Source organism: Hemitrygon akajei, chromosome 8 (genome assembly GCF_048418815.1).
Source record: "Hemitrygon akajei chromosome 8, sHemAka1.3, whole genome shotgun sequence".
Taxonomy (NCBI): domain Eukaryota; kingdom Metazoa; phylum Chordata; class Chondrichthyes; order Myliobatiformes; family Dasyatidae; genus Hemitrygon; species Hemitrygon akajei.
Window position 1 is genome coordinate 97,751,599 of NC_133131.1, and position 27,346 is coordinate 97,778,944.

At 40.2% G+C, this 27,346-nt stretch overlaps 1 protein-coding gene across 1 annotated transcript in view; it reads right to left on the reverse strand.

Annotated features, from left to right (window-relative positions):
• The window catches only part of gabbr2 (gamma-aminobutyric acid (GABA) B receptor, 2), a 977,227-nt gene that overhangs the window by 217,999 nt on the left and 731,882 nt on the right, over positions 1-27,346 (reverse strand). The gene's annotated exons all lie outside the window — the stretch shown is intronic.

Genomic DNA, 27,346 nt, shown 5'->3' on the forward strand with positions numbered 1-27,346 from the left:
AGTACTGCTCCATCTAGTATGGATAGAAGATTGACTGACCAGCAGGAGACAAATATTGTGAATAAAGGGGGCCTTTTCTGGTTGGCTGCCAGTGACTAGTGGTGTTCCACAGCAGTTGATATTGACACCACTTCCTTTCATGTTTTATGTCAATGGATTGGATGATGGAATTGATGGCTTAGTGGCCAAGTTTGCAGACAATACAAAGACAGATGGAGGGGAAGGTAGTGTTGAGGAAGCAGGGAGTCTGCAGAAAGACAAACAGGTTAGGAGAATGGGCAAAGAAGTGGCAGATAAAACACTGGTTATGTGTAGGAAGTCATGCACTTTGGTAGAAGAAATAAAGGCATAGTTTATTTCCTAGACAGGGAACAAATTCAGAAATCAGAGGTGCAAAAGGATTTGCAAAATCTCATACAGGATTCTCCAAAGGATAGTCTGCAGGTTGAGTTGGTGGTAAGGAAGGAAAAAGCAATCTTAGCATTCATTTCAAGAGGATGAGAATATAGAAGCAAGGATGTAATGCTGAAGCTTTATAAAGCATTGACAAAACCACACTTGGAGTATTAAGAGCAGTTTTGATCAAGATTAAAATCGTTTAATGTGTTTTCTGGTATACAAGTTTAGAGAAGAATAATGGTTACACTGGATCTGACAGCACAAAAAACATAATAAGATAAAGAACACAATAAGCATAGATACATTAGATAGCTTATGTATAGATTGAGTACATAAAGTGATGTACATAGATTGATGTACATAAAGTGATACTAGATACTGGAGTGTCTGTACGTAATTTGACACTGATAGGAAATTATTAATAAAGTAGTGGGTGGTGGGGTTGTGTTGGGGGATGGGTTGGTGGGTGGAGCTTTACTGCTTGGGGATAGTAACTGTTTTTAAGTCTTGTGGTCCTGGTGTTAATGCTACGTAGCCTCTTTCCTGACGGGAGTGCGACAAAATGTTTATGAGCAGGGTGGGTGGGATTCTTCATAATATTGCTGGCCTGTTTCTGACAGATTTCTATATATTTGCCCCTGATGGTGGGTAGTCTGGTGCCAGTGATACGTTGGGCTGACTTGACTGCCCATTCTAGAACTTTCCTTTCTGAGGTTGATAGGTTCTTGATTAGTAAGAACATCAAAGGTTACAGGGAGAAGGCATGAGAATGGGGTTGAGAGGGGAAATAAGTCAGCCATGATGGAATGATGGAGCAGACCCGATGTTCCTATGGTTTATGTCTTATCGTGTTATCCATTTGCACTTCAGTTGTCACTAAGCTGAGCTGGTTGTCTTGGACATGCCTATTGATGGTAACCACAGCTGTGGAGCTGAAGTTTATTAGGGAGTAGGCCTTTCCAGCCCTTCAAGCCATGTTGCCCCAGCAACCCCACAACCCCAATTAGCCCTAACCTAATCACAGGCCAATTTACAATGACCAATTAATTTACCTGCTACATCTTTGGACTGGGCGCAGAAACCGGAGAACCAGGGGAAAACCCACACGTTCTACAGGGAGGACATACATTATGGATCAACACTGGAATTGAACTGCAGAATGCCCCCAGCTGTAATCGTGTCAGTCTAACTGCCACGCTATCATGGAGCCATCCACATTGTTTATGAATGCCGTAGAGTTGCTGGCTTATTGGGCCTTACAACTCTATTGTACAGGAGTGGCAACACCTACTTTATCATCACTGGTTGTCACAAAGATGGTAAAAATGAGCTTTCACAAACACAATGAAAATTTACAGAGGAATACCAGAATGGCAATTTCCTTCTTCCATATCTGTTGCTGTGTTGCCGATGTATATGCAGGTGACACTTCATTGGTATGGTTAAATACAACAAATAACAATGGAGGTGAATGCCCAGTGACTGTGTGTCACCAATGATTTTTGGCTGAAGGACAACATCATCATTACCATATTATTGACAACATACTTTTGAACAAACACTATCGTGGGAAGAGATAACTGGGCAGACAGAGGAAATCTCAAAGATGTACTCAAAGCTCCCCTGAAGAAATACAACATCCCCTCTGACTGTAAGATGGTACTGGTACTAATGAAATAGTCATCCTAGATTATCCTTTAAACAATCGCAAAGCCATTTAGTCCAGGTAAATGCTTACCCACTGGTACTTGTTAACGTAATGCGATGGTGTGAGCACACCAACTTGAGTCTCAAATGTGGACAAGGCTAAAGGGAAGATTGTGGACTTTAGGAAGGTGCCGACTGACCACTCCTCACTGCATATAAATGACTCCTCCAAGGAGAGAGTTAGGGGCACCACGTTGTGAGAGCACATGACAGACGATCTCACCTGGTCCCTCAATACCACCTCCTTAGCCAAGAAAGCACAGCAATGTCTTCACTTCTTGAGGTGACTGCGGGAGCAAGGCTTCCTCCCCCCCCCCCCCCCGCCCCCCCATACACACATTCTAACAGATTTTTACAAAAGAATCTGGAGCATACTGACCAGCTGCATCACTCTCTGGTACAGGATTTGCAAGGCATCTGACCACACACCCTACAAAGAATTACAAGGACTGCTGAGAGGATCACTGGGGTCTCACTCCCACCCATCCAAGATATTTATCAGGAATGCTGCATACACAGGACCCTTAGCATTGTCAATGATCCCTCCCATCCATCCAATCATTTCTTTGACACCCGCCGCCACTACCATCAGGCAGGAGGTACTGTAGCATTAGGATCAAAGATTATTAGGGTGAGAATCAGCTTCTTCCTCCAGGCCGTGAGACTTCTGAACTCACTGTCACCACACTGGTCTCATCTGTATGAAGTAGCAATAGCGTTATACCACTTATTTTTTGATATGTGTAGTAAATGCACTTGATTATTTGTTAATTTCTTAGTGGAAATATTACCTTATGTGTTGTGTGTGAGTTATATATACTGTATTGTGCACTTTGATCTGGAGAAATGTTGTTTCATTTGACTGTATACATGTGTACAGTTGAATGACAATAAACTTGAACTTGAGAAGATCACATAAGCCAGAAGTTCTATTTATTATTAAGATTCAGAGGCACCAGGGATTTTGTTCATTCTATTTTACACTCTGTAATAACAACTGAGAAGCAGTTGCACAACTAAATAGCTGAAATAACACATTTAATTTGATACCTTTCATAAGTCAACAAATTCCCAACATGTATTATTTCTGATCTGAAAATGAGGTTAATTTTTAATTTATTGATGCATTGATCTTTAAACTCTCCAACTTGGTGAAATCAGAATGTGAAGAAACAGGAGGCTATTTGGCCTCATCATCATCATTATGTGTTGTGTCATATGACATGGAAAACCATGGTCTCATGACCATGATTATTCTTGGCAAATTTTTTCTACAGAAGTGATTTGCCATTGTCTTCTTCTGGGCAGTGTCTTTATAAGACAGGCTACCCCAGTCATTATCAATACTCTTCAGAGAATGTCTGCCTGGCGTCAGTGGTCCATAAACAGGACGTGATATGCACCAGCTGTTCATGTGGCCATCTACGACCTCCCCCCATGGCTTCACATGACCCTGATTACAGGGGTTAAGCAGGTAGTACCAAGGCTGACCTACAAGCTAGCAGAGTGAAAGAGCACCTTACACCTCCTTTGGTAGGGACGTAGCTCCACTCCACCACCCAAAGCATTATTAGGGAAAACAATAGTTGTTAATATTGCACAGTTTTGGCCTCTGTAACAATTCTATAATGATTTTAGTAACTAGAGAGAAAGACTGAAGGCTACTCTACATGATGGATTTTTTTTTCTTTTCATTTTTACCTTTGAAGGAAATTGGATGGAAGTATTGCATGGTTTTTAATAAAGACCTCGTCAAAAATAATAAAAAGATCTTTCTTGCAGAGTGAAACATTGTGAAGTGTGACAAATTCTGATAAAAACATACTCTTTATTACATGACTGAATAATCTTTGTAGTAGAAAAATGTTGCCATGGTTTGTGAATTACTCCCACATCTCCTGAACAGGCAAATATGATGTCACTAAGGCATTTAGTCAGCACAGCTCCTAGTTGCTGAAATATTCAAATTGATATAAAGTTAAAGCATCAAATATTAGTGATTACATTTCAAACTCATTACATAAAGTGAGAGGACACAAGTGTTGGGCTTGAATCTTTGTAAGTCAGGGCTATTTCTGTGATCGTCCGTTGCACAACACTCCTAGTTCTGAATCTTGATGGACAGACCCAGAGTCCAGCAGTCAATCAAAGACACTCAAAACACTTAAATAATTACATGGATTACAAAAGACACAATTTTAAAAAATGTAACCTAACTTTTTGTCCTGATGAAGGGTCTTGGCCCAAAACATCGACAGTTTACTCTTTTCCATAGATGCTGTCTGAACTGTTGAGTTGCTCCAACATTCTGTGGGTGTTGCTTGGATTTCCAGCATCTACAGATTGTCTCATCTTCACCTAACTTTGTAATTCACATTTAAGTGAATGGAACCATGGCCACTACATCAACGTCTAGCCTGTTGCAAATAGTAAGAGCTGAATGCTTGGCCAAAGACTGGGAATCTCAGAAGATTCCTGCTCTTCCAATTAATTTCAATGGAACTGAGCCAGTAAGTGTCCACTTCAGAATATGTCCAGGATTCCATTAAAGTGCTGGTGCTGCTGATAAAACCCATCGTCATACAAATCTGTCAGAAAGCTGACTGCATTGTCCCATCGGTGAATGAGAATTGAAGTTCAGAACAGGAGACAGCAATATGGCAGTGTCCCTCAATAGTAAATGGTCATTAGGGATGTGGGGTAGAGGATTGAAGGCTATGGGGTGAGAGAAGTCAGTCAAAAGATTGGTACTTTGATCAAAGCAGGGAAAGGAGAAGTCAGAAGATTAAGTCTGCAATTAGAACAGGGAGGAGTAAGGAACATTTCTCATGAGGTCTGAAGGAAAACTGAATTAAACTGATCGTTGATAATTTCACAAGGCATCCAGGCAACCCATCTACTCACACTGCTGCCCATTCTCAAATTGGAATGACAGCCACACAGTTAATGATGTCAGCCTACAGTTACCCAGCTTAGTCACTGAAACCAGTCAGTCAAAGTATTTTAAAGCTGATTATGTATCTACCAGTCTTCATTTGAACAAATACATCATGGCTGTCATAGACTTTATAAACACAGTTGTAGATGAGTGTGTCCCCACAAAGTCATTCAGACCCTTCCCTCACTGGAAGCCCTGGATGAACCATGAGATCTGCAAATTCCTAGGGCATTCAGGTCTGGCGATCAAGTTAATGACAAGAGGTTCAGGTACAATGTCCAGAAAGCCTCTTCACGTGCAAATTGGCAATTCCGGACCAAACTTGAATCATTGAAGGATACGTGACTGCTGTGGCAGGGCTTGAATACTATCACATCCTACAAAGTGAAACCAAGTGACACAGGTCACAACAAGACTTCGCTTCCAGATGAGCTCAATGCCATTTCTGCTCACTTGGATCATCAGAATATGGATGCACTTTCACAAATTCCCACAGCCCCCAATGACCCAGTGATCTCAGTCTTTGAGGCCGTCATGGGAGCACCCTTCAGGAGGGTAAACCCACAGAAAGCATCCAGCCCAGATGGGGTACCTGGTTTAGTACTAAAGACCTGTGCTAATCAACTGGCTTGAGTGTCGACCAATATCTACAACCTTTCACTTTGGCAGTCTGAGGTATCCTCCTGCTTCAAGCAGGCTCTAATTATACCAGAGCCCAAGATGTATGTGCAAACCTGCTTCAATGACTATCGTCCAATAGCACTTACATCCATAGTGATGTCATGCTTTGAGAGGTTGGTGATGAAACATATCAACTCCTGACTGAGAAGCAACTTGGATCCACTCCAATTTGCCTACAATCACAACAGGTCAACAGCAGGTGCCATTTCATTGGCTCTTTGCTTAATCCTGGAACATCTGGACTGTAAAGATGCATATATCATAATGCTCTTCATTGTCTACAGCTTGGCATTCAGCACTATCACCCCTCAAAACTAATCAATAGGCTCCAAGTCCCAGGCCTCAATACATACTTGTGCAACTGGATCCTTGATTTCCTCACTTGTAGACCCTAGCCAGTTTGGATTGGCACCAACATCTCCTCCACAATCTCCACCAGACCTGGTACACCACAAGGCTTTGTGCTTAGCCCTCTGCTCTACTCGCTTTATACTTATGACTTTGAGGCTAAGCACAGTTCCAAAACCATATTTAAGTTTTCTGACAACACCACTGTCATAGGCCAAATCAAAGGTGGTGACAAATCAGCATAAAGGAGGGTGATTGAAAATCTGGATGAGTGGTGCCACAATGATAATCCCTTACTCAATGTCAGCAAGACTAAAGAGCTGATTATTGACTTCAGGAGGAAGAATCCAGAGGTCTATGAGCCAGTCATCGTCTGTGGATCAGAAGTGGAGAGGGTCAGCAACTTTAAATTCCTCAGTGTTATTATTTCAGAGAACCTGTACTAGATCCAGCACGTAAGTGCCATTATGAGGAAAGCACAACAGCACTTTTACTTTGTTAGAAGTTTGAGAAGATTCCACATGTCGCCTAAGACTTTGCCAAACTTATAAAGATGTGTGGTGGAGAGTATATTGACTGGTTGCAGCACAGCTTGATATGGAAATAACAATGCCCTTATAAGGAAAAACCTACAAAAAGTAGTGGGTATGGCCCAGTGCATCATGGGTAAAGTCCTCCCCAACACTGAACATGTCAACATGAAGTGCTGACACAGGAAAGAATCATCTATCAACAAGGATCCCACCATCCAGGGCATGCTCTCATCTTGCTGCTGTCATCAGGAAGAAGGTACAGGAGCCTCAAGACCCACACCACCAGGTTCATGAACAGTTATTACCCCTCAGCTATCAGGCTTTTGATCCAAAGGGGATAACTTCACTCGCCACATCACTGAACTATTCGCAAATGCTATGGACTTACTTTCAAGGATTCTTCATCTCACATTCTTGATATTTATTGTTTATTTATATAACAGCATTATTTATTTTTCTTTAGCATTTTCAGTTTGTTGTCTTTTGCACATTGGTTGTTTGATCACCCTGTTGGCTATGGACTTTCATCGATTCTATCGTATTTCTTGTAGTTATTGTGAATGCCCACAAGGAAATGAATCTCAGGGTGGTATATGGTGACAAATGTACTTTGATAATAAATTTACTTTGAACTTTGTCAGCTCAATTCAGTTTGTTCATAGTATAACAATAATATTTTAATTTCCCCATGGTAAGACTGGTAGAAGTGGCATTTAAATCTATGACTGATGAGTTAAATAAAGCTGATGCATATCTTGACAAAGAAAAAAATAAATCATTAACTGTCGAGTTGAAAAGAACTGACATAGCAAATGGGAAATAATGATGTCTAGACAAGATTAGATAGTAATTAGTAGTTAGTTGGATAGTAATCATGTTTATGATTAGTAAAGGCCATGTATTGAGGGATGGGAAAAGACACACCTCTAGTTCGTTGCTTCTAATAAGGATTTGTTCTTATGTGTCTCAGTACCTGCAAATATGTGGTAACATATTTTATGACTTGGATAAGGCTAAGTCCGAGTGAAAGGACAAAAGGAAAGGTCAAAGGGAAAGAGAGTAAGTAGAAGAGCTGAGAAATGCACGTGACTGAAATTATGCTAACAGGCCCCCCTGAAGAATTCGGAAGATATTATCTGAAATGAAATGTTCTTGGAGATACTGAAATTCTCAGCTTTTTAAAAATAATCCTCCTATCTGAATTATTTAAATGATCTAAATTTGCTCAATTTGGCATGAAGTATCAAAAATGAGCTCATCAAATGTTATAAATAAATGCATTTATACATTGGCATCACCAGGCTAATCGTGTCTACAATCACATCCCATGGTTAGCAAATGACATCTCAGGTTTATAGCCTTACATTATGAAAAATAATTGGAAGGCTTCAGTTAACACTAATGTTCAATGATATCATAATAATGCCTCCAGACATTCCACACCTGTGTGAAATAAAGCTTGACAATGAGTCATAGAAGTTGGTATAAAGGCAAATGAGTAGATTTGGCCAGAGTGGTATACTTCAAGGGGAATCATACAGTGGAGAGAGCGGAGTGAATTAGAGGGATAGGTTTTGTCTGGGAATTCTGGAGTCATTAGCCTCTGCAGGAGAACACAAGTGCTGAAGCAACTAAATATGAGAATGGTCAAGAGGTTAAAGGTAGAGAGGTTGACACATTTGGAGGATAAAAGGGAGCAGAGAAGATAGAGAGGAAGTAAAATAACAGTGTTTTGGAAACAAGGCTAAATGTTTTATGTAATTTTAATCAAATTAAGCAGCCTGTGTGAACAGACTCAAATGCAATTTTGACAAATTGAAAGCATTATTATTAATGAAGATTATTTTATAATTGGACCCAGCTAGCCAACAGTCAAAGTGGTAAAAAAAAGATCAAAACATAAGGAATCAACAAATCAGAATCAGACTTGCCTGCTCTCCAACCTGTATACACAGCTGCTCTATTATGTTTGAAAGCAACAGCAGGACTGTTATATCTTCTTGAATACTCTTTATCTGTATTCTTACTGAATGAATATTTTTATTAAGCAACTAATTACAGAAAAATACAAAGATCAAGCACTAGTTTCTAGTATCAGTTGAGGCCAGCTATTATTGGAATCTGTGGAAAACAGTACACAATTTTTTTTAAATGGAGAGCAGACACTGCTTGGTAAATATGAGGTAATTGATATTTTACTAGTTAATTTACATTTGCTTTTTTATGTTAAAAGAATGCTAGTTTCAATTTGCAATCCCAGTGTGGGACCTGCAATTATTTGCTCCATTCCAATCCATTCAGCTGTTGTCAGATAGTAACAAGCAATGCCTCATCTTTCACCATTCATGACTCCACAGTCACTGAAGCAGTCCACAACCAATATGCAGCAGTCCTGGGCAATATCCAGACTGGGCTGATGGGTGGCAAGTAGCATTCACACCATACAAGCACCAGGCAACGATGGCATCCAACAAAAGAAGATCCAGCAACCTCTCACTGACATTCAATGCCATTACCATCACTGAATCTGGGAAAGTTACCATTGACAAGAAACTGAACTGTGTACCGTATAGAAAATGTGACTACAAGAACAGGTCAGAGTCTAGGAAGCCAGTGGGGAGTAACTCACCTCCTAACTCCCCAGAGCACACCCACCATCTGCAAGGTTCATGTTAGGAGCCTGGATGAGTGCAGCTACAATAGAAATTTAGAAGCTGGACACTACAGGACATCGCAGCCCACTTGATAGGCCGAACCATTCACTCCCTCCTCCACTGGTGCAGAGTAGCAGCAGTGAATACCATCTGCAGGATGCACTCCAGTAACTCTGCAGGCAGCACCTTTCAAATCCATGACCTCTACCAGGCACAAAGACAAACACAGCAAAAGCATGGCATCATCACCACCTGGAAACTGCCTTCCAAGTCACACAACATCTTGATTTGGAACTATGTCTCCAGTCCTTCACGGCAACTGAGTTAAAAATCCTGGAACTCTCTCGCTAGCAGCATTGCGGGCATTCCCACACCACAAGGATTGGTGGTTCAAGAAGGCAGCTTAGCATCCGCTTAAGAGCAACTGGATCCCTTCAATAGGGAATACCTGACTGTTTCTTATTCTTCACCTGTGTTTCACTAAATCCTCAATACTGCCAAGCTTACTGCACTTTACTCTCCATAAACTCTTGAGTTTTAACATGCTCACCATTCCTCTGCCGAGTGGACAATTACTAAATCCTGATTAAGACAGATGTTGATTTTAAAACCCCTGCGTTTATTTACAAGTCTACATGTGTGCTCAGCTGTAACTATCTCTCGTCTCATTGAGCTGTAAAAACATGGCCTAATACTGGTCTCTAGATTATCCATGAATTTGATCACAGTTCTGCTAGTCTAGCTGCCTAAAGGTTCTCTATAATCCATGCTGATTTTCCCTCCACCTCCCAAACACTGTACTTGCTGGTAGGTTAACTGGCCACCATAAATTGCCCAGAAAGTGGTTGGAGCTGATTATCATGAAAGAATCAATTGTGAGAAATACTTAGGCAAAGGGGCTGAAATGAATGTTCTGAAAGCTGGCGTAGATTAAATGGACTAAGTGGTCTCCTTTTATGTCCTTACGCAATCGGACTTAATACAAGATCTTATTCAGCTTATTGCCCACTTTTGTTTGATAATTCTCCTTCTGAAAAGCGCATTGCCTTACAACATTGTGCTAAATTGAAAGAACTATACAAATGCAAGTTTTTGCTGATTTGTATATTTAACAATGATTTTAATTGGCTCACCTTTGCATGTGTTTATTAGATTTCAAATATATCAAGCAGAAATAGATACATTTATTCAAATAATATAGATATGAGCCAATTGTGAAGCCTTTCTAATAATAACACTTCAATATTGCTCAGTGGGGTGAAAAACTATTTTGTCAAATTATATCTTCTAAATTTTGCTAATTCAATGTTGAAGTACAGAACTCAAGAAGAGTGGCTGAATGCCAATGAAGAAAAGCACATTACAAGACACACTGATCCAAGCTCAATCAGAAATGACTAAGCAATTATATATTCAGTGGGTCAATGAAAATCAAATTTGATTGTAAGAAGAAGATGTCTAAATAAAATACCTCCAATATTAAAAAGGCCCAATTGAAGTGAAGTATTTAAAGAATATCCTCGCAGAGCTTGAATTTTACTACAGATTAACAGTCTGGGAATTTAAGCAGCTGATAGGTATTAGCACATGAAAAATAGATGTGTACTTAAGTCATTCATTTGATCCGAAAACTGTTGCTTGTGAGATATTAGAAGTGAAATCTTATGCAATGATGTCAAAGAGAATTTTAGTGGCATAAAATTACTTTCCAGTGCTCTTGGATTTAACGGCAAAAGAAATCTTCAATAAGATGGCAACAAGTCTGAGACATTAGATGTGTTTATCCAACAAGCCCGTGGAGTGAGGGTATAATTGTTGGTACCATAATAAATACATTTAGTAATTTGTGCTGCTTGTTGTTGTTTGGTTGAATCCGACTCTTCGTGACCTCATGGACCATAGGATTTTCATGGTGAGATATGGAAGCAGATTTCCAAGCCTTTCTTCCACGCACATACTGCCGCTGCCCAGGTTGGGACCCAACTGGGTTTGAACTCAGGACCATCTGCCTTGAAGTCCAGTGCTGATGCCACTACACGCTCAGCCGGCCCAGTTTGTGCTATATACACTGCAAATATGTCCTTTAAAATACCGTAGATTTCAGAGTGAAATGGGAACTTGATATTCAGTAGGTTAAGAATATTAACTCATCGCCAGCTTAGCAATTTTTTTCTTAGCGCACATACAGATAATTAACAGGCAATTAGGACAGGCCATTCCTCTCAACAATAAGTGTACTGCTTTGGATTCTGTTGGGGGACGAGTAAACTACCAGGTCTCTGGCACTGAGTCTGGTTCTGTGGTTCAGTAGGGAAGGGGGGTGAAGAGAAGCACAGTAGAAATGTGAGACTTCATATTTAGAAGAGCAGATGGGAGTTTCTGTGGACATGAAAGAGACATCCCGGATGGTATGTTACCTCCAGTGTGCCAGGGTCAGGAATGTCTCAGATCTGGTCCACAGCATTCTAAAGGGGGAGGGTGAACTGCTGGTACATATTAGTACCAATGACATAAGTAGGAAAAGGGAGGAGATCCTGAAGAGCGAATATAGGGAGTTCAGTAGAAAGCTGAAAAGCCGGACCTCCAGAGTAGTAATGCCTGGATTGTTGCCTGTGAGGATAAGAATAGGATAATTTAGCAGATGAATGTGTGCCTGAGGAAATGTGCAGGTGGCATGGTTTCCGATTTCTGGATTATTGGGATCTCTTCTGTGGAATGCATAACCATTATAGAAAGGATAGGTTATACTTAAACTTGAGGGGCAACAGTAATCTTGTTGACAGGTTTGCTAGAGCTATTGGGGAGGGTTTAAATTAATTTGGCAGGGGTTTGGGAACCAGAGTGATAGGACTGAGAATGGGGCAGTTGGTATACAAGTCGATGCTCTGTTGTAGGTAGACTGTGACAAAGGACAGACAGATGATGGGGTAAAATTGTGACAGTGTGATGGACTGAAGTGTAACATGGGGGCAAAATCTAAAAGTGCGATGAATACAGGACCAAAGGTGTTATATTTGAAGGCACAATGTACACAGAATAAGGTAAATGATCTTAGAGCTCAGTTAGAGATTGCCAGGTATGACGTTGTGGCATCCATGACTCACGGCTGAAAGAGATCAGAGCTGGGAGCCTAACATCCAAAGATACACAATGTATCAAAAGGTCAGGCAGAGGGGATGGGGTAGCTCTGTTGGTATAAAACTAAACCAAATCCTTAGAAAGAGGTGGCTCAGGATAAACAGATGTTGAATCCTTGAGAGTAGAGTAACAAACTACTAGGGCAATAAGATCCTGATGGGAATTGTATACAGGCCTCTGAACAGTAGCCAGGTTGTGGAGTACAAATTACAATGGGAGATAAAAAAGCCTGTGAAAAGGGTAATGTTATGATAGTCATGGGGATTTCAATATGTAGGTAGATTGGGAAAATCTGGTTGGTGCTGGATACCAAGAGAGGTCATTTGTAGAATGCCTACAAAATCGCCTTTTAACTTGTGGTTGAGCCCACTAGAGAAAATGCAATGCTGGATTGGGTGTCATGTTATGAACTGGGTTTGATTGAGGAGATTGAGGTCAAAGTGTCAAAATACACTTTATTATGGAAGTTTGTGTAAATTATATAATCTTGAGATTCGTCTGCTTACAGGCAGCTATGAAACAAAAGCAGAAGGTAATGGAACCCTTAGGAGACAGTGATTATAATATGTTAGAATTCACTCTGCAGCTTGAGGGGGAGAAGCTAAAGTCAGATGTATCAGTATTACAGTGGAATAAGAGGAATTACAGAGGCATGAGGGAGGAGCTGGCTAAAGTTAATTGGAAGGGGACACCAGCAGGCATGATGACAGAACATCAATAGCACAACTTTCTGTGAACAATTCAAAAGGCACAAGGTAGAGACATCTCAAAGAAGAAGAAACATTTTGAAGAGAGGATGACGCAAAAATTAGTGAAAAGTTATTACATTGGGAAGCTTTTTAAAATCAGTAGACGGCAACTAAAATGTCATGAGAGAAAAGATGAAATATGAAGGTAAGCTAGCCAATAATATAAAAGCTTTCTTCCCCAGATAAGTAAAGAGTGAAAGAGAGGCGTGAGTGGATGTCATATTGCTGGAAAATGATATTGGAGAGATAGTAGTGGAGGACAAAGAAATAGCAAACAAACTTAGTAAGTATTTTGATCAATCTTCACAGTGAACAACACGAGCAGTATGCCAGAAATTCAAGAGCATCAGGGTCAGAAGTGAGTGCAGTTGCTATTAGTAAGGATAACGTGCTTGGGAAGCTGAATGGTCTGGAGGTAGAAAAGTCACCTACACCAGATAGACTACACTCAAGGTTCTGAAAGAGGTGGCTGAAGAGCTTGTGGAGGCACTAATAATGATCTTACAAGGATCACTAGATCTTGGAATGGTTCCTGCTGACAGGAACATCGCAAATATCATTTCACTCTTTAATAAGGGAGAGAGACAGAAGAAAGGAAATTATAGATGAGTTAACTTGATGTCTGTGATTGGGGTGATGTTGAAGTCGATTATTAAGGATGATAGACTACTGAGGTACTTGGAGGCTCATGATAAAATAGGCCAAAGTCAGCATTGTTTATATTGGAATTCTTTGAGGAAATAACTGCGAGAATAGGCAAAGGACAGTCAGTGTATGTTGTTTACTTGGAATTTCAAAAGGTCTTTGACAAGGTGCCACACATGAGGTTGCTTAACAAGGTAAGGGCCTATGGTATTACAAGAAAGGTAGACAATTGGTTGAATGCCAGAAGGCAAAGAGTGGGAATAAAAGGAACCTTTTCTGGTTGGCTGCCAGTGATCATTTGTGTTCTGCTGGGGTCTGTGATGGTACTGATTATTTTTCACATTATACTGTATGTTAATGATTTGGATAAGAGAACTGATGGCTTTGTGTCCAGGTTTACAAAGGTAGATGGAGGGGCAGGTAGTGTTGAGGAAGCAGAGAGTCTGCAGAAGGGCCTAGACAGGTTAGGAGAATGAGCAAAGAAGTGGCAGATAGAATTCTACTGTACAGAGTTGTATAGCCATGCACTTTGGTAGAAGGAATAAAGGTACAGACTACTTTATAAATCCAGAGGAAATTCCAAAATCAGAGTTGCAAAGGGACTTGGGACTCCTCATGCAGGATTTCCTAAAGGTTGACTTATAGGTTGAGTCAGTGGTAAACAGTGCAGGTTATCTGTGGAGTTCTTTGCCTCAGGCAGCTGTTTATGAATATTTAAGGCAGAGGTTTGATAGACTCCTAATTGGTCAAGGTATGAAGGGACACGGGGAGAAAGCAGGAGATTGGGTCTGAGAGGAAAACTGGATCAGCCATGATGAAATGGCGGAGCAGACTAGATAGGCCAAATGGCCTAATTCTGCTCCTATATCTTATGGTCCTATGGTAAAGAAGGCAACTGCAATGTTAGCATTCATTTTGAGAATTGAATATAAAAGCAAAGATGTAATGATGAGGCATAATGCAGCAAGGTATAGCTGCCAATTCCCACTGCTTGAGTGGTGGGTCCACCCCCAACACCAACTACCAAGGAGGAGGTACTTTCAGCTAACAAGTATTTTAGCCATAGTTGAATTTATTTTTATTGATTCACATTTAAATTTAGTAGAATAGTTCTCAACACACCTTTAACACTCAGAGGATTTCTCATTTATAAAAAGATTTCCAAATGACAAAAGAATTACAAACTACAAAAGATTTCCAAATACAGGTACAATTCCCATGAACTGAAAGATCATAAACAAGTAGTCTGTCATAGAAACTGAAGGGTGAGGAATGAATTCGAGTTCTTCTTTCTGTCGCCCTCTATTCTATCATTCTCATGGTCATTCTTACCAATCCCCAATGCATTCTAATATTTATATTATTCTCCTACTAGATGACATCATTTGCATGTGATGTTTTCCAGATGTTTTCCTTTTCTGGGACAAAGTAATTCACACAGATGGCCTAAAAGCTTCTGGTGAAGCGATCTCAACAGAGACGTCTGACACAGATATCCCAACTTGTAACCATGTTTGATGTGCTAAGTGACATAACCCTATTGTCTTATGTTTGGCTAATGCAGGCAAGTTGTTTCATGGTCATTTCACATCACAAAGCACATCTCAGTGCTCCCCTCACCCCTTACTGCTGCGGACTGGTAGTTTCTATTCTGTAACATTGCTGTTTGCAAAGTTGTGCTTTTAACCAAACTGATTACTTCTTGCATTAAAGAAAGAGCATGCTATTTGACAAAAATTAGTATGAAGCTAGAGGAATAGGATGCTTTTAAAAACCAATATAATGCAACTAAAAAGCAATTAGTATCGAGAAGATGAAGTATGACGACAAGCTAGCCAGTAATATAAAAGAGGATAGCAAAATCTTTTTCAGATGTATGAAGAGTAAAAGAGACGTAAGAGTGGACATGAGACCATGGAAAATGACACTGAAGAGGTAGCAAAAGGGGCATGGAAATGGCGCAATGACGGTCTGTATTTTGTGTCAGTCTTTACTGCGGAACACACCAGCAGCATGCCAGAAATTCAAGAGGGTCGGGTACAGGAGTGTAGTCGCTTTTTTTAAGAAGGCTTGGTAGGGTGGAAAATTCTGAAGGTAAATATGTCACCTGGACCAGACAGAGTACACCCCAGGCCTCTGAAAGAGGTGGCTGAAGAGATTGTGGAGGCATTAATCTTTCAAGAATCCCTCAATTCTTGAATGGTTCCAGAGAATGGGAAAATCACAAATATCACACATGAGACTGCTAAACAGGATCAGAGCCCCCCCCCACCCACCCCACTGTATTATAGGGAAGATAATACAGTGGATGGGAGAGGAAGCAGGAAGTCTCCAGAAGGAATGGACAAATTAGGAGAATGGGCAGATGAAATACAGGTAGGGAAGTGAATATACTAAGGCATGGCAAATTCATAAATAGGATGTGCAAAGGATCTTAAGAGTCCTAGTACAGGATTTACTAAAGATTAAATTGCAGATTGAATCATTTGTAAGGGGTGGTAAATGCAATGTTAGCATTCTTCTCCACAGGAATAGAATATAGAACTTTGGAGAATCTTTCCTTCAGTGAAAGAGTCTAGGAACAAAGCGACTAGCCTCACAATAGGAGGATGTCACTTTAGAGGTGAGGAAATTTCTTTAGTTAATGGTGGTGATCTGTGGAATTCATTTCCACAGAAGGCTGTGGAGGCCAAGTCATTGGGTATATATGTAACCGGGTGACTGTCGCATCTTATTCAGTGTCGTTAAAAGTGTACTTAGGCATTCATCTGGGTAATGCTGGAATAGTTGTCTGTGCCTGTAAGTGGAGATGGTGACGTTATTACGCACGCACGGGATAGTGAGGAGACCATTTTGTTCTCTGCTTCTGAAGCTGGTAGGGCATTGGAATCAAGTCCCCCAGAGGTACTGGGCTGGGTGAGGAAAGATGAGCATTAATTTACAATATCCAGGTGAATTTGTTTATGCTTGTTGGTGACTCGAGAATATCGGTAATTTGACATGTTTTACATGTGGATGCTTTAGATTTTCATGAGTAAAGAGCTCGATGCTGGATAGCATGGCTTGCAAAGTTCCTCAAGTAGGTCAGTCTTCCTGTAATTTAACTACCAGGCAATATCTTGTAAAAGTTGTGCCAAAGTGTACCTTTTGTCTAACTTTATTGTATCATGACTGATTGTGCATGTAACCTTGTAACGTGAATGTTTAGTTTCCGTTCGGGGATTCAGCACGTGGGAACTAAAGAGTAGTAGACATCTTAGATGAGATGTATTTGCTTACATTTTTCACTACTATATATAAGGTCCAGGGTTGGGGGGATTCTAATGTTGTTTGTATTGTGTTCCTTCAGGATTGCCACTACCGTATTAGTACTGTATTAGTTTTGTGTGTTTTTCTTTGTATTTTTATACTACATAGGCAATTGGTCAAGACACAAATGTGTGGATCGAAGGATAACCGGAGATTGTAATGGCAGGCCCTGATTGTAAAGTCATTCGTTTTGTTTTCAGACCCTCTTCTGGCACTTAAACATCTAAAACAGATGAATTTCGGGAATTAAAACCTGAAAAAGTAGTTGTTGTCCTGAGTGTGTACTTTTCCCTGGGCTGCAACATATATAAAATGGAAATTGATGTGTTCTTGATTAGAAAGGGTGTCAAAAGTTACAGAGAGAAGGCAGGAGAAGGGGTTGAGAGGGAAAATAAATCAAATACGAATGAATTGCAGAGAAAACTCAATGGCCTGAATGGCCTAATTATGTTCCTATGTCTAATGGTCTAAGGGAGTTAGACCTGTAGTCTCAAAAAGAGTTCATGGTGATTACAGATGCAGTAGGTTACAGAAGATACAGTAATATGAATCAAAGATCCCTGCAACAACAGGCATATTTTAACTTCTGCTTTACACCAGTTTTTACACACGAAGGTGCTAAATTGAAATAGGCTTCCATTACAGATATTATCTCCAGAAACCAAGTAAATGCCTTGCTCAGGAATTTATAAAGAATTTGCTTTTAAAAACTTAGTTGGAAATATCAATACTTTAATAGACAGATGTATACTGCAAGCTTGGCTCTTTTCTCCTAATTTTTCTTTAATTTACAAAAACTCTAACATGCCACAAAGACAGTGCCTAAATAAAATTAATGAGTCTACAAATAGAAAAGTCACCAAGTCTAATTAGCTTATAATAACTCACATATTCCTCTTCATCTTCAATTACTCTAACATAAGGTATTTCATCTTCAGGGCCAGAGGCCCAATTCTTATTTCTGAAGAATTGTGCAGTTCCTAGACTTTGACAACATTCTTTGTTCAGTTATTTGAAGTTAATTATTTTACAAAATTATTTAAATATAAATCGCTACATTTCAGTCAACTATTAAGAACAAAAAATTCTCTAACACCCTCAGGATATCTCAACTGCTTCACAGTTAACAAAATACTTCTGAAGTTGTAAAGTTAGAAATGATCCATCGTCATCCATCTCTTTTGAACTTCTTTCTCCAAACAGTCAGATTTACTTAGTTAGTCTCCAGCCACTCTGCACCTACTTCTCGGAAAAAAGAAACTCATCTGTTTGTTTCCACTATGTTTAAGATCAGAAACAGTTTTAAAGAATCTCTTTTCTAACTGAAAGCAGACTTTGAAGGCTAAATGTTCATTCTAAAGACTGATCATTACCTAAAGATAGAAGATTGAACACTGCAGCATAGGAACAGGTCATTTGGCCCACGATACCTGTACAGACCATGATGCCAATTTAAACCGCACATCAGACTGTGCATCAGAATTAGAATCACTTTATTGCTAGTGTGTGAAACATACTAGAATTGATTGTGGTTGGTGTTGAGCATAAAACACCAGGATGAGAGCAGAAGGTGAGAGGGTATTTAGTGCCATCTGTTTGCATTTGACTGGTCTCTTTCTCTCGCTCATACTTGCTGCTCCCGGAGGAAGGTGCCTGCATTTGATGGGTCCCTCTCTCCCTTTCGCTTGATGCTGCCAGAGGATGGTTTCCAAGTCTTGAGATTTGGGCAAGGTTTAATTGACATGGTTTGTGGTTTGGACACTGGAACTCATGTTATGTGTTTCTGGTTTCTGGTTACTTTTAAAAAATATTACTATCTTGCACAATTTTGATTGGGGCAGACTGGCTCTGCAGCTTGCAGTCAATGAACGACACAGCGATAGATTGAAATGAACTGAACTAAACAGAACATTCCTCGACTGTTTCAATGACTTTGTGGTTTGATGTTTAATATTCTGCATTTTTTCACTTTTTTTTCTGTTGGCGCAATTTGTTCTTTCCTTGCGCATTACGTGTTTGAGGCTTTCTTCGAACGGGTTCCATGGTGTTTCTTTGTTTCATAGCTGTCTGTGGGTAGACAAATCTTAGGATTGTATGCTGCATACATACTATGATAATAATTGTACTTTGAACAAACTACAAGACTCTGGTTTATGACTTTGGGCAGAAAAGTGGATCTTCGTGATATCTTCAATGAAACATCTGGGATTCATCATAGGTGAGCACAGTCGTCGCCCAGATTTCAAAAACATCACTGCTATTTTGAAGATGCCTCCACCATCAGATGTCAACATTTTATGATCAGTCATTATTCAGCATTTCTCCCAGTAATGCTCAGGCTGCGGCAACCACTGAATGCCCTGCTCAACAGGGCTGCCGCGTGGAAATGGTCCAAACGACGCCAAAAAGCTTTTGATCAGGTGAAAATTCTCTTGACTCATTTCAACCTAGAGTTGCCAATTGTCTAGACAGATGCTTCTAGCTACAGGTTGGAGTAGTTATATCCAGTATCTTCCCCGACGGTTCTAAAAAGGCTGTCGTGCATGCAGCCAGATCACTGACCGCAGCAGTAAGGAACTATGGACAAATCACGAAGGAGGCCTTGGGAATTATCTTTGCTGTGATGAAATTCTACAAGATGCTTTATGACAGATTCTTTCCTTTCCTTACTGATCATAAACCACTGTGCTCCATCTTTGGGTCTAAGAAACCATCTTCAAAGGTGGGCAACGATGTTATTAGCCTATGATTTTGAAATCAAATGCACAACAATCCAGAAACTTAGTCAGGCAAGTGCCCCCTCCAGACTTGCAAACCAACAGGTTAGTGAAAGACGCAGTGGTGGCTTGATTTCAATTGATTGTGAAATCCATTGGGTTGCTTCAGATGCTGTTGAAGTTCTTCCAGTCATGGTCGATGAGATCAGAGCAGAAACGACTGCAGATCTCTTTTTCAGTGTATCTCCAGATGCCTCCTTGATGAATGGCCAGTCAAGGTTGAGAAAGATGTTGTACCCTTCTGTCAATGCCGTGCATCGCTCTCAACTCTGGACTCCTGCCTAATGTTTGGAGAAAGAATAGTAATATCACAAATACTTTGACCAAAATTACTGAAATTTCCACTGTCACCTGGGCATCAATTGAATGAATGCCCTGGTGAGATACTTTGTGTACTGGCTGGGAATAGATGAAGACATCACATTTATATGCAAGCAGCGTACTCAGTGCTCTACAGCTGCATAGAATCCAAGTAGAGCTGATCCACAACAATGGCCTCAGGCCTCCAAAACTTGGAGTAGATTGCTATTGACTTTGCTGGCCTAGCCAATAGGTGTACCCACCTTGTCCTGCTTGACGCCTCGTCTAAATAGCCAGAAGAATTACCTAAGTTAATAATGACATGGGCTATCATTCAGCAGCTGCTGCAGATCTTCAGTTGTTATGGAATTTCATGTAAACTTGTTTCTGATGATGACACTTAATTCAGTTCACAGCAGTTTCCTTCATTCTGCCAGAACAGTGCAATTGTCCACATCTGCTCACCTCCCATATCATCCACAGAGAGGTTTGTGGATACCTTTGCATGGTTGCTTTTGAAATCAAGATGGGAGGGAGCATCGTCCCATCGAAAGGAGCATTCGATATACTGACATATTGAATTATACCGCATCCAGAAACTGAGAGGAAGTCTCCAGCTGAAGTGTTTTTGGGAAGAAAACTGCACAGTTTTGGATGCAAAGCTGCATCCAACATCTGAGACAGGAGATAGTCAGGTGCACAAGGACTTTGGTCGACAGGTGAAATCTTTCAAGCCTGGAGCAGCAGTGTGGGCCAGACAGTATCATAATGGGTAAGACCCCTGCATACCCAGTCAGATTGACACATGAACGAAGTGCTCTGTGAAGTTATAGATGGACATCGCTGGCTTTGCCACATCAACCAGTTGTGGCCATCTACTCACGAAGGCTCAATAAGTTTGCTGGGTAGATTTTCAAACAGAGCTGTACCTTCATTTCTTCCAGGAAAGGTTCTATTTACCTCAATCGAAGCAACCACCAGTGCCAACAGAACAGCAAGCAACATCACAACAAGAAAGTGACAGCCTGCGACCACCACGAAGGACTAATCATCAATGTAAGCCAATGGTTCTATTCCAAATCCATCCTCACCTTAAATCCTACAGGGAATAATCTTCGAGACGGAAGTGTTACGACAAGCTAAAACAATCAGCACCTAGTGGTCAGCTGAAACCAATCCCTGGCTGACTTTCACTGATTGATTGGGACAATGACCAACAATTCCATTTGTTCTGGGCTGAACCACTTAAGTAGTTCTACTGTGGAGTGTGAGTTTGTGTTGAGTTTGAGACTTGTGTAGCTCTACTGAATAAAGGGTTATTTCAAATTCCAGCTTGTCTACTATTTGGCTTTGGGTCTCACCAGCAGTTATAGGCGACTGAACACCACACCTTTGCCATCCTATGCACGTGTGTTGCCACTTTCAGAGTACTATGTTCCCTAGATTCTTCTCATGATCCCTCGATGCACTGTTCCTTTTCTTACTTTTGACATCTCAAAGTTCACCCTTAGTCCAAATTAAACATTATCTGCCCATATGTCCCACTGGTTTGTCTCCTACTATATCCTTCGTCAACCCCCCCCCCCCCCCTCAATATCCACAACACATCTAATTTGTTGTGTCTTCTGTTACTGACTAATCAGCCCACCGAGCTTTTCATCTAGAGCATTTATATATCACCAACATAGCACTGATCCTTGAGGAGTGCCGCTGGACACAGACCTAGAGTAAAATAACACCACTAACTTCTGTCTTCTATTGGCAACTAATTTTTCAATCTAATCTATCAAGTCACAATGGATTCCACATGGCCGAATCTTCGGGATCAGCATACCAGGATGGATCCTGTTGAAAGCCTACACCAAAGTTCACGCATTCAACATCTACTGCCCTAGTCTTGTCAAGTATTTTCATTATCTCCTGAAAGAAAAACGATCAAGGTTAGTCTTAGATCTCTGTGGAACATACTAATATTCTATGGCATGGCATAAAGAAAGAAATGGTGTTGGGTCTCTTAAAGCAGGTTATTAGTCTATGAGTTCAAGAGCCAGGATGTTAAGTTGCAACCTTATAAAACTCCAGTTAGGTTGCATCAGGTGCATTAGATTCAGTCCTCGTCACCTTATAGACTTTGAACAATGTGCAGCAGTGGTTTGCCAGAATGCTGTCTGGTTTAGAGGTTATATGCTTTAAGGAGAGATTGGACAAACTTGGGTTGTCTTTTCTGGGGTGGCTGAGGCCAAGGAAAGAAGATATGATAAAAATTTATAAGATTATGGGAGGCGTAGATAGAGTAGATAGCTGGTACCATTTTCCCAGGGTGGAAATGTCAGATACTAGAGGACATGCATTTAAGGTGAGAAGGGAGTATGTTCAAAGGGCATTTATATTTTGTATAATTATATTTTTACTCAGAGGGAGTGGTGGGTGCCTAGAATACACTGTCAGGCGTGTTAATTGGGGCTAATTTCATATGGGTGTTTCAGAGACTCTTGAAATGTCATATGACTATGCAGAATATGGAAGAATATTGACATCATGTAGGTTAGCCAGAAGGGATTAGTTCAGTTATTAGTTTAATTTGTCTGGCAGAACTTTGCAGGCCAAAGGGTCTGTTCCTGTGCTTTACTGCTCTATATATGCTTGTAAAGAATGATCTCCTGCCTAGTTTCATGACAGATGTGGCCAAACTAGTCACTGATGTGCAAAATTGTAACCAAGCTGCAAGGTTTTTAGACAATTAAGTAATCTAGTTGATAGCACAATCTAGTTGTGTCTAAAGAAATCAAAATGTTAACTTTATAATAAAAGTGTATTTAAAACCTTTCTGAAATATCTAATCACAATGACAACAGCAAAGCAGGTAAATATTTATTCCAAACAATCATGCATGTTATATCCACAGCTGATGTGAAATTATTTTATTTTCTGTTGAACTGAGTATTTTAAAATTGCTGAACAAAATTGCTGCTTCACTTGCTTTCAAGTATCTTTTAAAATAAGGCATTGAAGGGAAACCGAACTGAAATAGAAAGTTTGTGCATATGTCTTCTGCAATGTTATTGAGAGTCGATTAGAAGAAAGTATTAAATGATTGCTCTGTTTGATACCCTTTCCTCAAAGGACAGGTAACCCTTCACTTCATGCATCCCCAACTAAGGTTAGGAGTTTAAAAATGCAGCATATGTCAAACATGTTTCTATTAACAAACATTCTGAAGTTCAGATCTCAGCGAAAGCACTGCACCAAGCAGAGTGAAAAGTGTGTTGCAGCTGTGGTAGCACTCTGAGTCAGAAAGTTATGTATTCAGTCCTTGTCCAGAGATCGGAGCTCAAAAGGTTCATTTTGGATGAAATGCTCAACCCAAGGCTTCATCCTGTCAGATGTGTAGAAAAGATTCTATTTCATTTTGAATTTGAGCAGAATTACTATCCTTTGTGTCCCAACCAATACTTCTCTTTCTCTCAACATTAATGACAGAATACCTGGTAATTATCACCTCTGTGTATTTGAGAAACTGCCTCAACTTGTGAGCTGTGTTTTGTGTAATACAGCAAAGATCCCATGCCAAAATTATTTTGTAATCTACAAATTGCTTTTGGATGTAAATGCAAAACTTTATTTCTTTTCTCTGCATACTGCATTTTAGCTTACTTGCCCTAAGTTATCAACCTATCAAAGTGGGTTCTATTGGATGAAGATGATCTATTGCTGCTATTGAGTTGAAATGAACTTCGCACACCGCAAAAAATGTTATGAGACTTGTTCAGTGCTAATGAGTTAAAAAATTTCCCAATATTGAAACCTAGAATACCTTTGATAGAACACCTTCATTCCAATTTCAAGGTGAAATTGTTGCAAAAATTCTAACTATTTTAATGATGGATTTGGGTATAAGATTAGATATTTTGGGCAGGATTGTGTTGTTTGCCTGGTGCAAATATGGAAGTCCCTAATTCATTGGCCCTCTATACCTTCAGGTCAGTGTTGTGGTCTGCATGCAAACAGGCTCCAGTAGGGGAAGGGGAGTATGTAGTACAGATATGCCATCATGGAATGGTCCAACAGACTCCAGCAGAAGGTCAAGCTAGGGACTAGCTATTGTACATTATCAAAACTTACACAGAATTTAACAAATTTTGAATGTGATTAATATTCAGAGACAAAGAAAATTGTCCCCTCAATCTGCCTGTTGTAGTGGTGTGCTACACGCAGCGCTGAAATAATGACACGTAGTCGGTGAGCTGCAGTTGCAAAGAGGTTTATTCAAACTTTGCGGCCTCGCTTTAAAGCCTTCCTGTTCCCGCCCTCCCTGGGCGGGACGCGTATTCACAGTCCCGTCCCGCGCGCGGGCTTTTCCCTTTGCTGGTGAAGCAGGCTTGGCGCCCTCTTTGGGACCGGCCTCAATGCCGGCGCGCGCCACTTTGTGAGCCAGTTCGAGTACACTGGGAAGCGGGTCACCACACTCTCATTCATGACGATCACAAATGATATGCCCAGGTCTCAGCTCCTCCCTGTGCTCTCAATTCCCTGATCTTTCAAAAAAAAACTATCTACTTCCTCCTCAATGACTTCAATTCTCTAAATTCCAGAGAGTCACTGTCCTCTGCACGAAATTCCTGGGCATCTCAAATTAAACTTAAATTAAGTTTAAAAACTATAAATTAAAATTTAAAAATTAACTAAACTAAGAGCACATGAAAATATTTAGCAACACTAAATAAAGTAAAATAATTGAACATTAATCCTACCTTCCCTCCTGTTCTCCATGTCCAGAATCCCCAATAACTTTATAGATCCTACTTTTAGCCTCATGTGGATTGGGCTGTAAATTCTCTAGAGTGAGTCTGGCCTTCTGTTATTATGCAGTGTCTACTGACAAATGTGGCTCTCCGGCAAAGTTAGGCATGGAATTGCATTGCATGTATGTAAATCCTGGGCTGCATCTGGTCAGAATGTAGGTTGATTTGCAAATGGAACCATTGACCCTTATTGATTAAACTTTAGAGGTGGAATAGATTCGCATTTTATATGTATGGTTATACAATTTGATCAATACATGAACATTAATTCCAGATCTTTGAGCAGAGATGGTGTGGAATTATCTTTCAAAATTAACTAGGAATGATTATAATTTTACAAGGATCTTCAATCTAATGGATGTGAAAAATTCTTAATTAGTTTATTGTCATTTAATTCCTATAATTCTCCACCTAATCAATCAGATTATTGATCACCAAATGTACTGTAATTGGAAAACTGAATATTAGAGGCCAATGTCTTGTATTCTGTCTGGGTCACCTCCAAGTTGATAACATGAACATTGATTCCTCTAACTTCCGAGAAGTTCTCTCTTTTTCCTTCTCCTCACCTGCCCATCACCTCTCTCTGGTGTCCTTCCTCCTTCCCTCTTTTCCCATGTCCTCTCTTATCAGATTTCTTCTTCTTCAGCCTTTTACCTCTACCACCTCTCACCACCTTGCTTCTTACTTCATCAACACCCCTACCCCTCAGCTGTCGGCTTGCATTCCTTCCCCAACCCACCTTCTTATTCAGGCTTCTGTCTCCTTCCTTTTCAGTCCTGAGTAAGGGTCTCAGCCTAAAATGTCGACTGTTTATTCTCCTGCATGGATGCTGCCTGACTTGATGAGTTCCTCCAGCATTTTGTGTGTTGCTCAAGACTTCCCACATCTGCAGAATCCCTCGTGTTGATGATGTTCTGAAGATCTCTTCAGAAAGAATGTGAAGATATCGACTTATGGAAGTGCCTTTTCAAATGATATATTTCAAGGGCAATTTTTAGGAACAGCATTCAAAAGGTTCAATAAGGTGTCCAGCCAATATAGAAGTGCATTTAAGTTTAGTTACACATCGCCATCATAAATTATCAATAATTTCTCAGCAGAAAGCAGCCTGGTTATATGAACCAATGTAAAGAATGCCATGTGTACACTACCAGTAATGAATAAGACACTGAATCTGATGCAGGGTTGAACGTAAAGACAGTGTGCTTGAAACATATTCAGTTGAGCATTAAGTAATATATAACTTGTGAAAATCAAGCATAATAACAAAATCTTGCAGATAGAAAGGCAAGAGTGAGAATATCACTGATCCCTAGTGGTTCAATTTTAGATCAAAGTGACTGTTCTTGCACATATTTTATCTACTCTTTTTTTAATCTCACATATTCAAAGACTTGAAAGAATGCTGAGAAAAGCTAAGCGTTAGGGCATGTAAAAGATTATCGTAATCCTGCCAAACAACCAAAGGATAAAAGGATGTCAAATTAAGAACAAGGCTCGCCATCAAAATCAATCAAATCAAAAGGATCTCAAATGAAGACGAAAGAATGGAACAGACCTTTGTTGAGAGAAAAATACTAGCCAAGAAAATACTAGAACATGAACCATTACAGCACAGTAATAGCCCTCTGGTTCGATACCCACATGATCTTAGAGTAGGTTAAAAGGTGCTGACCTTTTAACCTACTCTAAGGTCAATCTAGTCCTTTCCTGCTACATAGCCCTCCATTTTTTTCAATTGCCAATCTAAGAATTTTTTGAATGTCCCTAATGTCTCCACCTCTACTTTGGCTTGTATTCTGTCTGGGTCACCTCCAACCTAATAGCATGAATATTTATTTCTCTACCTTCCGAGTACTATTCCACTTTATCATCTATCTATCATTGCAGTATGTTAAGAGCAAATAGAGAGAGAATAGGCCCCTTAAGGTTCAGTATGGTCACCTTTGTATGAAGTCATGAGAGGTGGAATGAATTCTTGAATGAATACATCTCTGTACTTAGGTCATGGAAGCTAAGGAATTCAGTGAAATGAACAGCCATGTCTTGAAATGTTGTGATATTACAAAAGACGAGGTATTGACAGTCTTGAGGTGCTTAAAGGTGAATAAATCCCTGAAGCCTGACCAAATGCTTCTTTGGACATTGTGTAGAAATTGCAGGGATCTTGGCAGATATCTTCCTTTGCCAAGGGTGAGATGCTGACAATGGAAGGATGGCTAAAATTGTGCCTTACTTAAGAAGGGCTCTATGAACAAGCTTGAAAGATCAAACTAGTGAGCTTGACATTAACAGTAGGTAAAGTTAGGGGATTCTGAAAATGGGATTGATCTGCATGCGGAAAAGCTAAGACTGATCAGGAA